The following is a 14,269-nucleotide window of genomic DNA, read 5'->3' as shown; positions in this document are numbered from 1 at the left end:
TAGTCCGAAGCAGGGGAGTATACCAGCTATAACTACCAACCCCCAGTTTTTTTCAAATGCCCCCCCAGTTCCGAAAAGCAGTGATCAGAGTCTTAAACCATGTTCATTTAAATAACCTGGCTCAAAAATATTAAACAGACAGTCTTTGGCAGCTGTTCTGATCAATAATTCATAAATCAAAGGCATATAACCTTCATTCTCCACTTCAGTTGCTTTATTATTAAATAAGGGGCCATAATATTGCAGAGCTGCCACTAGGTAATATAGTTTAAAGTTGGGGAGCCCACAACCCCCTGTCTCAGGGTAAACACAAACATGAATTAGCCCTCCTAGTCATCCCAAAACTACTTTGAACCATACATTATCAACCTCCAATGGAATCGTGCGGAAAACATACAATAATTTTGAAAGAAATATCATTTTAACGAGATTGCATCTGACCATTATTGAGAGTTTCAAGTTATCCCAAAGGCTAAAATCCTTCTTATTCTTTTCAATAATAGGGATAAGATTTATGTGGACTAGACACCCCACTTTCGCTTTAATATTGACTCCCAGATAGGTAGCTACCTCTACTACCCGCCTATCGGAGGCTAGCGCACGTCTATTTAACACTACCTGCATTTTTGCTTTATTTAACAAAAACACTGAATGAGTCTCAAATTCTTCTGTTATCTTGTCCACAGGGTAGACAGCCCTTTATGGATCGATGGTAACTATTGGCACTTCATCGGCCCAGGCCAATATCTTTATATCCTCCTGAGAGGGGGATCAATCATAATGTATAGTGCAAATAACTAAGGAAATGCGGGGCATCCCTGCCTCATTCCCCTTTCTATCGGTAAGAAATCCAACTCACCTTCCATTATTTGTAACCAAGCTATGGGGGTGAGATGCATCACCCGTATTGCGTGAATAAAGGGCCCACCCAGGCCGTTGGCCTCTATAACCTGCATTCCACTACACCCAGTCAAAAGCGTTCTTAGTGTCCAAACGGGTGACTCTCATTGGTTCCGCTAGGACCTCGGTGGCATCAAATATTGATATACTTGCTGTACATAATCCGAGGTCCTTCTCCTGGAATAAACCCATGCTGCAGAACCAAAACTAGTCGATGTATTGGACTACCCACCCGGCTGTCAAACATTTTAGGAGTAGAGCTTACCATCACTATTTAGCAATGTGATTGGCCTATAAGAGCCAAAGGAAGTAGGTTCCTTACCTTTTAAAAAAAAAAATATAATATTTGCAGACCCCAGGACAGGACCCTGGGGGGAATGCCCCATCTCTAACTTGCATAAAAAATCTCCAGCATTTCCTGAAAATGTTCTACAGAAAAAACTTTATAGAATTCCAAAGGTATGGAGTCCGTTCCTACCACCTTCCCAGATGGGATGGCCTGGAATGCCACTTGAAATTCTTCTGGTAAAATATCTGCCCCTAAAAAGATTTCTCCTCCTTTGTTGTATTAGCACCTGTCACTGGGTTCAAATATGCCTCTAGATCCTTAGGACAACCTATGGGGAGGCTTTATAAAGATCGAAGTAAAATTACCGGAATGCTTCTCTAACTTCAGCGAGGTCTGTTACCACGCTGCCTTGCATATTACTGATCTGGCTAAATATGACCGGCTGCCTGCTTTTGCCTTGACCTGACTGCAAGAAGTCACCCCACACATTCATTGTATTCATGGCACTCCTGATCTTTATACATAAATTTCCTGGCGATCTTCTCAGCCTTAAATTCGTTCAAGCGTGCCTTAGTTATAGATATCAAGTTCAGCATGGGGTGAGGTCTCTCCCGGAGGCCACAGCACCGACCAATTCTGTCTCTAGGATACAAAGCTTTTGATAAAGTTCTTTAATATGTCCTGACCCCGCCTCTGTTTGGCAGTGCTAAACCTAAGGGTTTTCCCTCTTACACGGGCCTTGAAAGCGTCACAGACCATCCCAGGAGAAGCGCTACCTTTGCTAAGTTCGAAATACCCCAGAATCCAGCCCTTCATAGGGTTTATATACTCTGGGTCTGACAAAAGAGCCCTCTCAAAGGTCCATCTTCTAGACAAACTTCTCAGTCCATCACTACAAGACAATTAGATTATGGTCATACATTAATTTTGGAAAAAGTTCTACCTGAGCCCCCCTGACAAATACTGGTGAGACCAAAAAAAATCCATCATAGCAAATTTACCATGGGGGGCTGAATAATACATGTATCCAGGCTCAGGAGCTTTCAGGCTAGACCAAACATCAATTAGGCCAATGTCATTCAAAAGATTCCTGAAAGATCTAAATATTTGCGGTTTACGCTCAGCATGGCAAGCTTCACTGCCCCCAAGTCCTCCTCTTGAGCCATTTAAATTAAAGTCCCCACAAACTATATACGGGGCGGGCCAGGATGGTAATTCAATTGCTAAGAAATTCAGTGGCGCAGGGTCATCTATGACTGGGGCAAATATTCAGCACAGTGAAAAATAGCCATTGCTAACTTTACACTCCATTATTACCCATCTCCCAAACCTGTCTGCAGCCTTCCGACCAGGAACAACAGTATTTGCTTTGCCTAAAGTGGCAACCCCATTAGTCCTGGTGTCCTGAGTAGTGTGACAAACTACATTCAACTCTAAGGAGTACAACAATACACTATCACATCGGGCAATATGGTTTTCTTGCAGGCAGCACACATCTGTTCTTAGAAATTTAAGGTCCTCTTGAACCTGTCTCCTTTTAAACTTAACGTTTAGCCCACAAATGTTGAAAAGAGCAATGTGGAGCTTGCGATCCCCCACAGATGTTGTACTTAACAAAAAAACTACCCACCCAAATTTAACAGGTCCTGAACATGAACCTGAACCCACAAGTTCAACTTGATCAAATCTCAAAGAGCCCTGTCCATCAAAATCAGATATAGCATTAATCTGGATGAGTTTACAAACAAACCACCTTCTTTCCCTACATGCCACAAAGTAAAAAATCAAATTTAGACAAACTTGCTGCTTTTTCAACACCATGTCAACCATCATTATTTCCCCGGCCTAACTCTACCCCAGTCCCCCCACAAAACCCTTTACCCGGCCTGCCCCACCCACTTACCCTCCCCCCACCACTGGAGACACCTAGACCCGAAAGGGTCTGTGTGATGGAGACTGATATTGGACACCGTGAGCCCCCCCACCGAGCCCATCCTCCACCACTCCACCCACACCAGCAAGATAAAGTGAAATTATGAGAAAAAAGGGAGAGAAAAAAAGGCCACAAAGACTTTTGCTCATCCGCTAGGCAATCTTAAAGCTTCCTGAGTGCCCATTTCTCCACAAATACCCGATTAATCCGGTTTGGACACTGCCAAAAAAACAATAGTTTACAGAATTCATCACTTAGCAGGGAGACCCTGAATGAGCTATCCATTATTTTTATTTGACGATAAGCCACACAGGTTCTTTCTAGCTTGGATCTCAGAGGTAAAGAACTTAATGGACCCTCTGACTATTGTTTTTATTCTAGCTGGCACCAACAAATAGGCTTTGAAGCCAGCATCTTGAAACGGCTTAATCACTTGCAGAAGGCACCACCGGCGCTCTACCATTGTATGGCAAAAATCAGGGCAAACAAAAAAGAGGATTCAAGGTATCTCCATCTTGCCTCAGCACTGGCTTTCTCAAAGTTGGCTTGTCAAAGCAAAGAATTGCCCAAACAAACTAATATAGTCCTTGGCTGCCTTTGATCTCTACTACCCTGGATAGGCTTATTCTGGGCTAATGGGAAACTGTGAAGATTCTGGACTTCTGACTCCCAATTCCACCCTGAAAGTTTGGGAAAATTGCTCCTGAGATGGTCTAGCATGAAGGATCGGATATCATCCCCTTCCAGTCCTTCCTTAATCCCAAGGAAACGGAGATTGAACCTTCTCTGCTGGTTTTCCAAGTCCTGATCTTTCACAGGACATCGGTCAATTGGGCATTGTGTGACATGACTTGTTCTTTCACAGTTAACGTATCTGTTTCCACTGCGGTCTTCCTTTCCTCAATACAATTGAGATTCTACCCAATCTCGGAGCAAGCCTTCCTAATCTTCCTGATAGTGCCTTCAAGCTTTTTTGTTGCCTGTCTAGCCTTTTTTCCATCTGCCGGGTCTCAGCCCGATACTCTTTAATTGACTCCAATATCAAACCCAGAGCCGGATTTAAAGCCACGTCCCACACAGCCTACGATGCTGAGGAATCCAACTTTGCTGGAGCTGTCGGTGCTTCTGGCATCCCAAGTATCCTGGTGTGAGAGTAATCCCATTTTAGCCCACCACCAACAGAAGGCTTCTCTCTGTTTTTTTGTGGAGTCTGAATTACCCTTGGAGCTCTTCCGGTTCATTTGACAACAAGGGCTGCCCATGGCCTTGCTTAGACAGTAGTTAGAGTCTTCTGAACCTGAGCTGTCCGTAATGGGAAATATTTTGTCAGTCCCTTCAGATGTGAGATCAGCAGCGTTCCAGCCAGCATGCTCTCTGTTATGCTTGAGTCCACCCCTGGCTTTTCCTGGAGTTACAGATCGGGATGCATGCATTGTGTTCTTTCTAAGGGTCACCTGCAAAGTTTCAGTAGGGTTACTAGCCGCTTCACCCAGCTCTCATGACACGATTTGTGAGGGCTCCCCCAGAGCCCATGATGATACCACTTTGTCTGCCACCTCAGGCCCCTCTTGCAGCTCCAGGGCACCCCTGTACAAATCAGCGGAAGCTAGACCGGAGCCCACATCAACCACACCAATATCAAGCTTTTTTATAAATCTCCTACGGGGCTGAGCCAATCGCTGTCTTTTTTATTGCAAAAAAGTCAGTAAGTGATGACTGTGGGGGATGTTGGTTTTCTTTACTGGTGCAGGGAACCCCTGCTTCAGGAATCAACAGTGTCCTAGGATTTTTGGCTGTAATTAATGAATGATCAGGCAAGTTCCTCCTTCTCCCTAGACCCAAACTTTTTAATAGAGCAAGAGTCTATCGGCTTACCTGCACCAGTACCTGCATGAGTCTGAGGAGGCTCCTGTCTTGTCCCAATTGTCAGAGCAGCATCCAACACTGTGATGGATAGCGAGTCTCCCTTGTCCTTTGTTATTTTGGCAGCTTTAGGGGCCATAATGTAGGTTACGCACAGCAAAACAGCATTCAATCCACAGTGGTGAGAGACTGCCCCCAGAGATTATTCTGGAAGGCCTGCCCACCTACTGAGCACTATACTGCATTTCCAGGTCAGCCAATCCAGGATCCCATTTGATGCACCGGTAAAGCCCTTTGTGGCTTCTGTAATGCAGGCGGATCCTATCTCTGGAACCATGCCGCACCGTGGGTTGGAGCCAGCATCAAACCGATCCACCTGGCAGCCCCAGGAGACAATCATCACTTCTGAGATCAGCACAGTAAGGTGATGTGGGGAGAAAAGAGCCAGGAGTGGGAGCTCAGATGCGATGCTCCTACTGGGTTGCTATCTTGCCTCCCCTAAACCCATGTTCAGATGGATTAAGGACACAATGCGTATCTATAAATTTGACCAGTTCCTGTTTGATAAATGTTTCTAAGATCTTAGCCGGGGCCAGCAACAGGGATAATGAGATGGAGAATTTTCAGGTTGTCGGGATCCACGTTAGATTTTTTAAGTAGCAGATTGAAGCATAAGATAAAACACATTCCGCAATAAATCGTCAATAAGTTCCAAGATAAGTTGTAACGTTTTGGGTGAGCAGGGGTCAGTGGGAGATCCAGATTTTTAGAAAGCTGATTAGAATGAGGACAAGTAACAGGGTTTTTTCAGGAAGGGGATCACTTGCTAAAGGCGAGTTAAAATCGGAGTGAATATTGAGAATTTCGTCCTGAAAATAGAGTGCTACTGTATCACAGACCTCTTGAGATGAGTTGAGAGAGCACTGAATAGGAGGGTTAGACATTTTCCCCACTACTTCAAATAGTTGCTTGAATGAATTGTTAGCAAAAACATTTTCAGTAAATGTGAGAGGTTGGTCTGAAATATGCTGCCCACTAGTTATAGTGGGCACCCTGTATCAGTCCAAACAACCCCTTATGGTGATAGGTTAAAGACAAACTTTATTGAAAGCTATCCTAGTGGTAGCTATGGAGAGCAGCCGTCAGGCTAAGTCTTGAAGGAATGTAAAGCAGCTTGTTTTACCAGTCTATAATCTCTTGAATGAACAAATGAAAGGACAACCACACCAGGTATATATTTAAAATATATGTATTTAGAATAAAACACACCCCTCTAGTCTCTTTATGAGTCTAGAGCTCGAAGTACTTCAGTTACAAGTGAGTATTCAACAGTAAAAGCACAAATACACGTTTGGGCCCTAGGGGGCGTACCAAACCATATACCAATAAAGTGGTATAAAAACCCAGACTGAACTAGACACAAGGTAGTGACACAGGGGACCCACGGGGGACGCGTGCAGCATAAGAACACAGCCGCGAATTGCCAATAACTTCTATGGGGAAAGTCACGGTTGGAAATTAAGAGTTTATGGACACTTAGAGGATGACTACAAGCGAACCCTTTTGGACTTAGAGGTGTCTAGGGCCAACACCCATGGGAGCACCGGAGTACTCGAGTTAACTCACCCAGGGAAGCCGGGTGCATAGGTGTCTTTTGGTGTTGGGTCACGTCGCCGTTTTCAATGGAAGCTGGCAAAGAAGTGCTGCTGGAAGAAACCTGAAAGCAGGGGGGACAGAGTCTGGGTCACTTACCAGTGACTAGAGGCACGATAGTCTAATACCCACAGATGTTGAGTGCTTCAGGTGAGTTGACGGGTGTCTTGACTCTTCAGCCACGAGGTCTAGGAGACGTCGACGGCAACCAGGAGCTGGATTTGAGCTGTCCCACAAAGTCTGTAGAGTGCTGCGGTGTTGGCGACCAGGATGGATCCAACAAGCCTTGGCAACGGAAAGTCACGTGGAAATAGAAAAAGGACGTTGGTGCAGACCAGCAAGGTCTGGGGGACTCACCCAGCGAGGGTAAGTCAGGGCACATCTGGAGCAACCAGGAAAGCCCAATCAGAAGAGGAGTTGCCTTCGTGGGGACCCACTAGCCAACGGGCTAGCGATCGCGAAGAAGCCGCGAGCGGTCGCACTTGAAACTGGCCCATGGGTCACTCGTGGAGTGGAGGCTAGAGATCTTCGGTGCAGGAGGTGCTCAGGGCTGGGCTACTCGGAGACCAAAGCAAAAGATCACGGTGTACAGAGGTCAGGGTTCCACTTCACGCACGATAGCCACGGGCCTCAGTTTTGCTGGGGACTCGGGGTAGCCTCAGGGAAGTCTGGAAATCCAACTCTGGTAATGCAAAGACTTCGGCGTCTGGCGGGAGCTTCTGAGTTGCAGAACGGATAGTTGCTTCTTTGGTGCCTGCTGTAGGAAGGTGGAATCTGACTATATGGTTGCCCCCACTTTTTTCCTGGTGTTTTGCTGGTTTATGACTTAGTTGGACCGGGATCCTGCTATTCAGGGCCCCAGTCTATCTGCTTTCTCTGTAAAATGGTTTCCATGTACCTTAGGTAAATTTCTAATTGGATTCTGGAGTGCCTTATACGCCCCTAGTATATGGTATACTATGTACCTAGGGCATAGGTACCCCAGAGGCCGACCAGGGACTGAAGCATGTATTATGCCACCCCTGGGAAGCCCTCCAAAATGGCACCTCAGGTCTGCTACTGCAGCCTGGGTAAGGGTTTGCTTGCACCCCTTACAGTGGTATAGGCTACCTAAAGCCACATATATATACAGACACATATAAACCTATAAGTCACTCCTATGGCAGGCCTTGACAATCCTGAAGGCAGAGTGCTTGGTTTTGTGTGAGAGGGTGCCCAAGCATGAGCTTAGCGCCTCTGCAGCTTTCGGAAATACTTCCTTATGGCTGGTCTGTGATACAGCCATACCATATACTCTTAAGTGCATTATAACCTCGCGGTAAATGCTAACTTTGGGATGGCTGCATCAAAACATGTTGTGTTTGGTGTCAAACGCTTTGGAATACTACCCCCCGCCAATTCTGGCTGCAGGGGTAGCATTCCACCCTTCTAGAGGGAGAGACATGTTCACACTGGATAAACCCGGTAGGACTTACCTGAGTCCTGGCATCACAAAATGGATGTCTCTGCCACAGACACGGGTCTGGCCTCCTGCTGCTGACCGAAACTCCAGCAGGGTAGGCCTGGACAATAGGTTTCCTGTCGAGGGGAGGTGTAACCACCTCCCCAGACAGGCAGATGTGTATTGGGGTTGCGTGGGAGCACTCTCTGCTGCTTTGAAGTCCTGCACTGGGGCACACTTGCTGTCCCTGTGCATAGTCCAGTTCCAACCGGTTGCAGGGGCGACCTGCCCCTGCTCTGGTGCGAAACTGGATGAAAGAAATGAGTGTAACCACTCCTCTTTCCAAGTCCACCCATAGGTTGAAATTGAAAGCTATCCTAGTGGTAACTATGGAGAGCAGCCTTTAGGCTAAGTCTTGAAGGAATGTAAAGCAGCTTGTTTTACCAGTCTATAATCTCTTGAATGAACAAATGAAAGGACAACCAAACCAGGTATATATTTAAAATATATGTATTTAGGATAAAACACACCCCTCTAGTCTCTTTATGAGTCTAGAGTTCGAAGTACTTCAGTTACAAGTCAGTATTCAACAGTAAAAGCACAAATACACGTTTGGGCCCTAGGGGCGTACCAAACCATATACCAATAAAGTGGTATAAAAACCCCGGCTGAACTAGACACAAGGCCTAGAGCCTGTAGAAGTGCTTGGACCACAAGGAACCACCCAAGGTAGTGACACAGGGGACCCACGGGGGACGCGTGCAGCATGAGAACACAGCCGCGAATTGCCGTTAACTTCTATGGGGAAAGTCGCAGTTAGAAATTAAGAGTTTATGGACACTTAGAGGATGACTACAAGCGAACCCTTTTGGACTTAGAGGTGTCTAGGGCCAACACCCATGGGAGCACCGGAGTACTCGAGTTAACTCACCCAGGGAAGCCGGGTGCATAGGTGTCTTTTGGTGTTGGGTCACGTCGCTGTTTTCAATGGAAGCTGGCAAAGAAGTGCTGTTGGAAGGAACCTGAAAGCAGGGGGGACAGAGTCTGGGTCACTTACCAGTGACTAGAGGCACGATAGTCCAATGCCCACAGATGTCGAGTGCTTCAGGTGAGTTGATGGGTGTCTTGACTCTTCAGCCACGAGGTCTAGGAGACGTCGACGGCAACCAGGAGCTGGATTCGAGCTGTCCCACAAAGACTGTCGAGTGCTGCGGTGTTGGTGACCAGGATGGACCCAACAAGCCTTGGCAACGGAAAGTCACGTGGAAATAGAAAAAGGACGTTGGTGCAGACCAGCAAGGTCTGGGAGACTCACCCAGCGAGGGTAAGTCGGGGCACATCTGGAGCAACCAGGACAGCCTAATCTGAAGAGGAGTTGCCTTCGTGGGGACCCACTAGCCAACGGGCTAGCGTTCACGAAGAAGCCGCGAGCGGTCGCACTTGAAACTGGCCCATGGGTCACTCGTGGAGTGGAGGCCAGAGATCTTCGGTGCAGGAGGTGCTCAGGGCTGGGCTCCTCGGAGACCAAAGCAAAAGATCACGGTGTACAGAGGTCAGGGTTCCACTTCACTCATGATAGCCACGGGCCTCAGTTTTGCTGGGGACTCGGGGTAGCCTCAGGGAAGTCTGGAAATCCACCTCTGGTGATGCAAAGACTTCAGCGTCTGGCAGGAGCTTCTGAGTTGCAGAACGGACAGTTGCTTCTTTGGTGCCTGCTGTAGGAAGGTGGAATCTGACTATATGGTTGCCCCCACTTTTTTCCTGGTGTTTTGCTGGTTTATGACTTAGTTGGACTGGGGTCCTGGTATTCAGGGCCCCAGTCTATCTGCTTTCACTGTAAAATGGTTTCCATGTACCTTAGGTACATATCTAATTGGATTCTGGAGGGCCTTCTAAGCCCCTAGTATATGATATACTTTGTACCTAGGGCATAGGTACCCCAGAAGCCTACCAGGGACTGAAGCATGTATTATGCCACCCCTGGGAAGCCCTCCAAAATGGCACCTCAGGTCTGCTACTGCAGCCTGGGTAATGGTGTGCTTGCACCCCTTACAGTGGTATAGGCTACCTATATCCACATATATATACAGACACATATAAACCTATAAGTCAATCCTATGGCAGGCCTTGACAATCCTGAAGGCAGAGTGCTTGGTTTTGGGTGAGAGGGTGCCCAAGCATGAGCTTAGCCCCTCTGCAGCTTTCAGAAATACTTCCTTATGGCTGTTCTGTGATACAGCCATACCATATACTCTTAAGTGTATTATAACCTCGCGGTAAATGCTAACTTTGGGATGGCTGCATCAAAACATGTCATGTTTGGTGTCAAACACTTTGGAATACTACCCCCCCACCAATTCTGGCAGCGGAGGTAGGTTTCCACCCTTCTAGAGGGAGAGACATGTTCACACTGGATAAACCCGGTAGGACTTACCTGAGTCCTGGCATTACAAAATGGATGTCTCTGCCACAGACACGGGTCTGGCTTCCTGCTTTTGACCGAAACATCAGCAGGGTAGGCCTGGACAATAGGTTTCCTATCGAGGGGAGGTGTAACCACCTCCCCAGACAGGCAGATGTATATTGGGGTTGCGTGGCAGCACTCTCTGCTGCTTTGAAGTCCTGCACTGGGGGCACACTTGCTGTCCCTGTGCATAGTCCAGTTCAAACCGGTTGCAGGGGCTACCTGCCTCTGCTCTGGTGCAAAACTGGACAAAAGAAATGAGTGTAACCACCCCTCTTTCCAAGTCCACCCATAGGTGGTGCCTTAGAGTTAGTCCATCCCCTAAACTTACTATAAGTATAGGAATCCTGTCCCTAAGATTTTAGATTACGCTTGATGAAACTCCGCTACATATATCCTGCACCTTCGATGTTCTATACTGACTAGAAGACTAAAGAAATCTCCCTTAGGGATCAAGGAGTTACTCCCCTGCTTGGCAGGCACCAAAGAAGCCACTGACCGGTCTGCATTGCTGAAGCTCCCGCCAGACGCCGAAGTCTTTTCATCACCAGAGGTGGATTTCCAGACTTCCCCGAGGCTACCCCGAGCCCACAGCAAAGCTGAGGCCTGTGGCTATCGTGGGTGATGTGGAACCCTGACCCCTGGATACCGTGATCTTTTGCAGCAACACCATCTTCCTTGTCCTCCTCGAAGTTGTGCTTTGGGCTTCGAGTAGCCCCAGCCTTGAGCACCTCCTGAGCTGAAGATTGCTGGCCTCCACTCCACGAGTGACCCGTGGGCCAGTTTCAAGTGCGACCACTCGAGTATCCTTCGCGATCACTAGCCCATTGGCTAGCAGGTCCCCACGAAGGCAACTCCTTTTCCGCTTGGGCTTTCCTGGTTGCTCCAGATGTGCCCTGACTTACCCTTGCTGGGTGATTCCCTCAGACTTTGCTGGTCTGCACTGCAGTCCTTTCTCTGAATTCCAGTGACTTGCCGTTGCCAAGGCTTGTTGTGTCCATTATGGTCGCCGACACCGCAGCACTCGACAGACTTTATGGGACAGCTCGAATCCAGCTCATGGACTTTGTCGACACCTCCTGGACCTCGAACACATTTTGTGATGCCAGGGCTTTAGAAAGTCTTTACCGGGTAGACCAGTGTGAACATGTCTCTCCCTCTAGAAGGGTGGAATGCTACCCCCACTGCCAGAACTGGCAGGGGGTAGTATTCCAAAGTGTTTGACACCAAACACAACATGTTTCCGTGCAGCCAGTCCAAAGTTAGCATTTACCGCGAGGTTATAATGTACTTAAGAGTTTATGGCCAGGCTGCACCACAAACAGCATCAGAGGAGGTACTCCGAACGCTGCAGAGGGGCTCTGCTCATGAAGGGGCACCCTCTCACATAAAAACCAAGCACTCTGCCTTCAGGATTGTTTAGCCCTGCCCTAGGACTGACTTATAGGTTTTATATGTGTGCGCAATGGTAGTGATATAGGTAGCCTATACCACAGTAAGGGGTGCAGGCACCACCTTACCCAGGCTGCAGTAGCAGACCTGTGGTGTCATTTTGGAGTGCTTCCCAGGGGTGGCATAATACATGCTTCAGCCCCTGGTAGGCCTCTGAGGTACCTATGCCCTAGGTACATAGTATACCATATACTAGGGGCTTATAAGGCACTCCAGAATCCAATTAGAGATGTAGCTAATGTACATGGAAACCATTTTAGAGAGGAAGCAGCTAGGCTGGGGTCTGATTAGGAGGGCCACAGCCATACTAAGGTCGAAAAACAGTGAAACACCAGCAAGAAGTGGGGGTACCCATGTGAAGCAGATCCTACTCTCCTATAGTAAAGAAAGACGTTTTAGCCAATACAATGGCCTGTTTGTAGCGCCAAAATTGAGACTTGTGCTTCTCTTTTCTACACGGCCTCAGTTAGCCTGCCATTTCTGCTCTTGTCTGCAGCATTCCTGTTTTAAGCCTTTGAGTTCTTTTGGGAACCAGTGCACTGTGTGTGTGTGTTTGGTACAGATTTAGACTTTAAGAGGAGCCACAATATTAAGAGTTGCATTAATCCAGTCTTGAAAGCCTTCTGCTGTTTGAGGAAAACAAGTCAGATCTGGCTGTAGAGCAGTTGAGCGCCTCTTCCAGACCTCCAAAAGTAATCTTGCTCAGGTGCCTGAAGGTTATGTATTTGGAGGGAGCAGGACCCGAACCCAAAATAGGTTGCAAGAGTAGGACTTACATGATCGCCCAGTGATCCACCCAACTAAGGGGATGGACGCAATCAATAGCCACATCGAGATGGTTGGTGAATATGCCATTAAGGGTATGACCCACCAAATGGGTAGTAGATTTTACCAAATGGGAGTAACTAAAGTTAGACAAAAGTTCAAGAAGGGAGGCAGAGTCTTTGCATGAGAAGTCATCAAATTAAAAAACTGAGGGGCATATCTATAAGGCGGCGATAAAAATGATCGCCGCTTTGTGGCCGTTTTCGGCCGAAAAGCGCCGATAATTTTATCGCTATATCAGCAAGGTCACGCTATCGGGTGAATCCTTGGCTTAGCGCCTGTTTACATAACACCCAGCTTTGCATCTCAAATGAGATGCAAAGTGGGCGTTCCTTCCCGAAATAACTGGAGAAATGTCGCTAACCGACATGTCTCCAATTATCTAGGGAATCGCTAACAAGCATAGCGATAAGAAAAGTAGCGCTAACCATGGTTATCGCTACTTTCCTTACGCCTGCTTTAGTTCTGACTTAGATGTCCAAAAGAAATTTGGATCGTGCACAAACCTCAAGGTGATAACGTTGAATATGTTGTCGGGTGCCACAGAGGTATCACTCTCATAACCCAAGGAGTGTGTATGTATCAAGAAACTCTCATGTGTTTGCTGACAACAGCCAACGTCCCTCTGGGCGCGCCGTATGAAGTTTCGCTAGGAGCGAATAAGAAGTTTGTAATGGAACGTTGAAACAAAAACGAAGGTTGATGCTTGATTCCAAAATTTATTGGCGGAACTCAATAGGTAATTCGTATAGTCGTATCATGAAGACTTTCCCATGACATGAACATCGCTGTATAAGCTTCATCTCAAATGTTAAACAAGATCCCAATGCATTTCGGGCCCGTCTGGCCCTTCATCAGGGGTATCTAAACAACAAAAGAATATATACATATAACTAAATGCTGCAATGAGGGGTTTCGCCATTTAACAAAAGATAATAGGACACTGCCTGAAAAGTGAATTTCACTAAAGAACACGGTGTAGTGGTGCTTTAGAGGGATAACCACCATGAACTGGTTCATGTGGAAACGTCCTAAAATCATCATGTTGGTGAATAGCATGAAACACAGTCGAAAGCTCGCTAAGAAAGAACAAGAGTGTATTGGTGCCAAATTGGTTGACGGAAGAGTTAGCCCTTGAATGTGCTGCGTAACTTATTGGTTAAAAAACGGAAAGTTCCTACTGTGCCGAACTCTATAAAAGACACCCGTGTGATGTGTGAGGTGTAACTAAGCTTATCCATAATCGGGGAAGCAGTGAAAGTTTAGAAAAAAACGTTGTAGAAAAGAATCAAAAGTGCTCCAGTTCAAGCCGTGGGAAAAAGAACGTGTAAGTGAAACAAGTGAGTGAAACAAAACGCTGGATTTAATTGTGCTAATCCCAAAGTGAAAGCCCAAACGAATGAAATAATTTCATTCGTTTGGGGTTTCACTTCGCACCACTCGTAAGAT

Source organism: Triturus cristatus, chromosome 3_1, assembly GCF_964204655.1.
Source record: "Triturus cristatus chromosome 3_1, aTriCri1.1, whole genome shotgun sequence".
Taxonomy (NCBI): Eukaryota; Metazoa; Chordata; class Amphibia; order Caudata; family Salamandridae; genus Triturus; species Triturus cristatus.
This window is presented reverse-complemented; position numbering follows the sequence as displayed.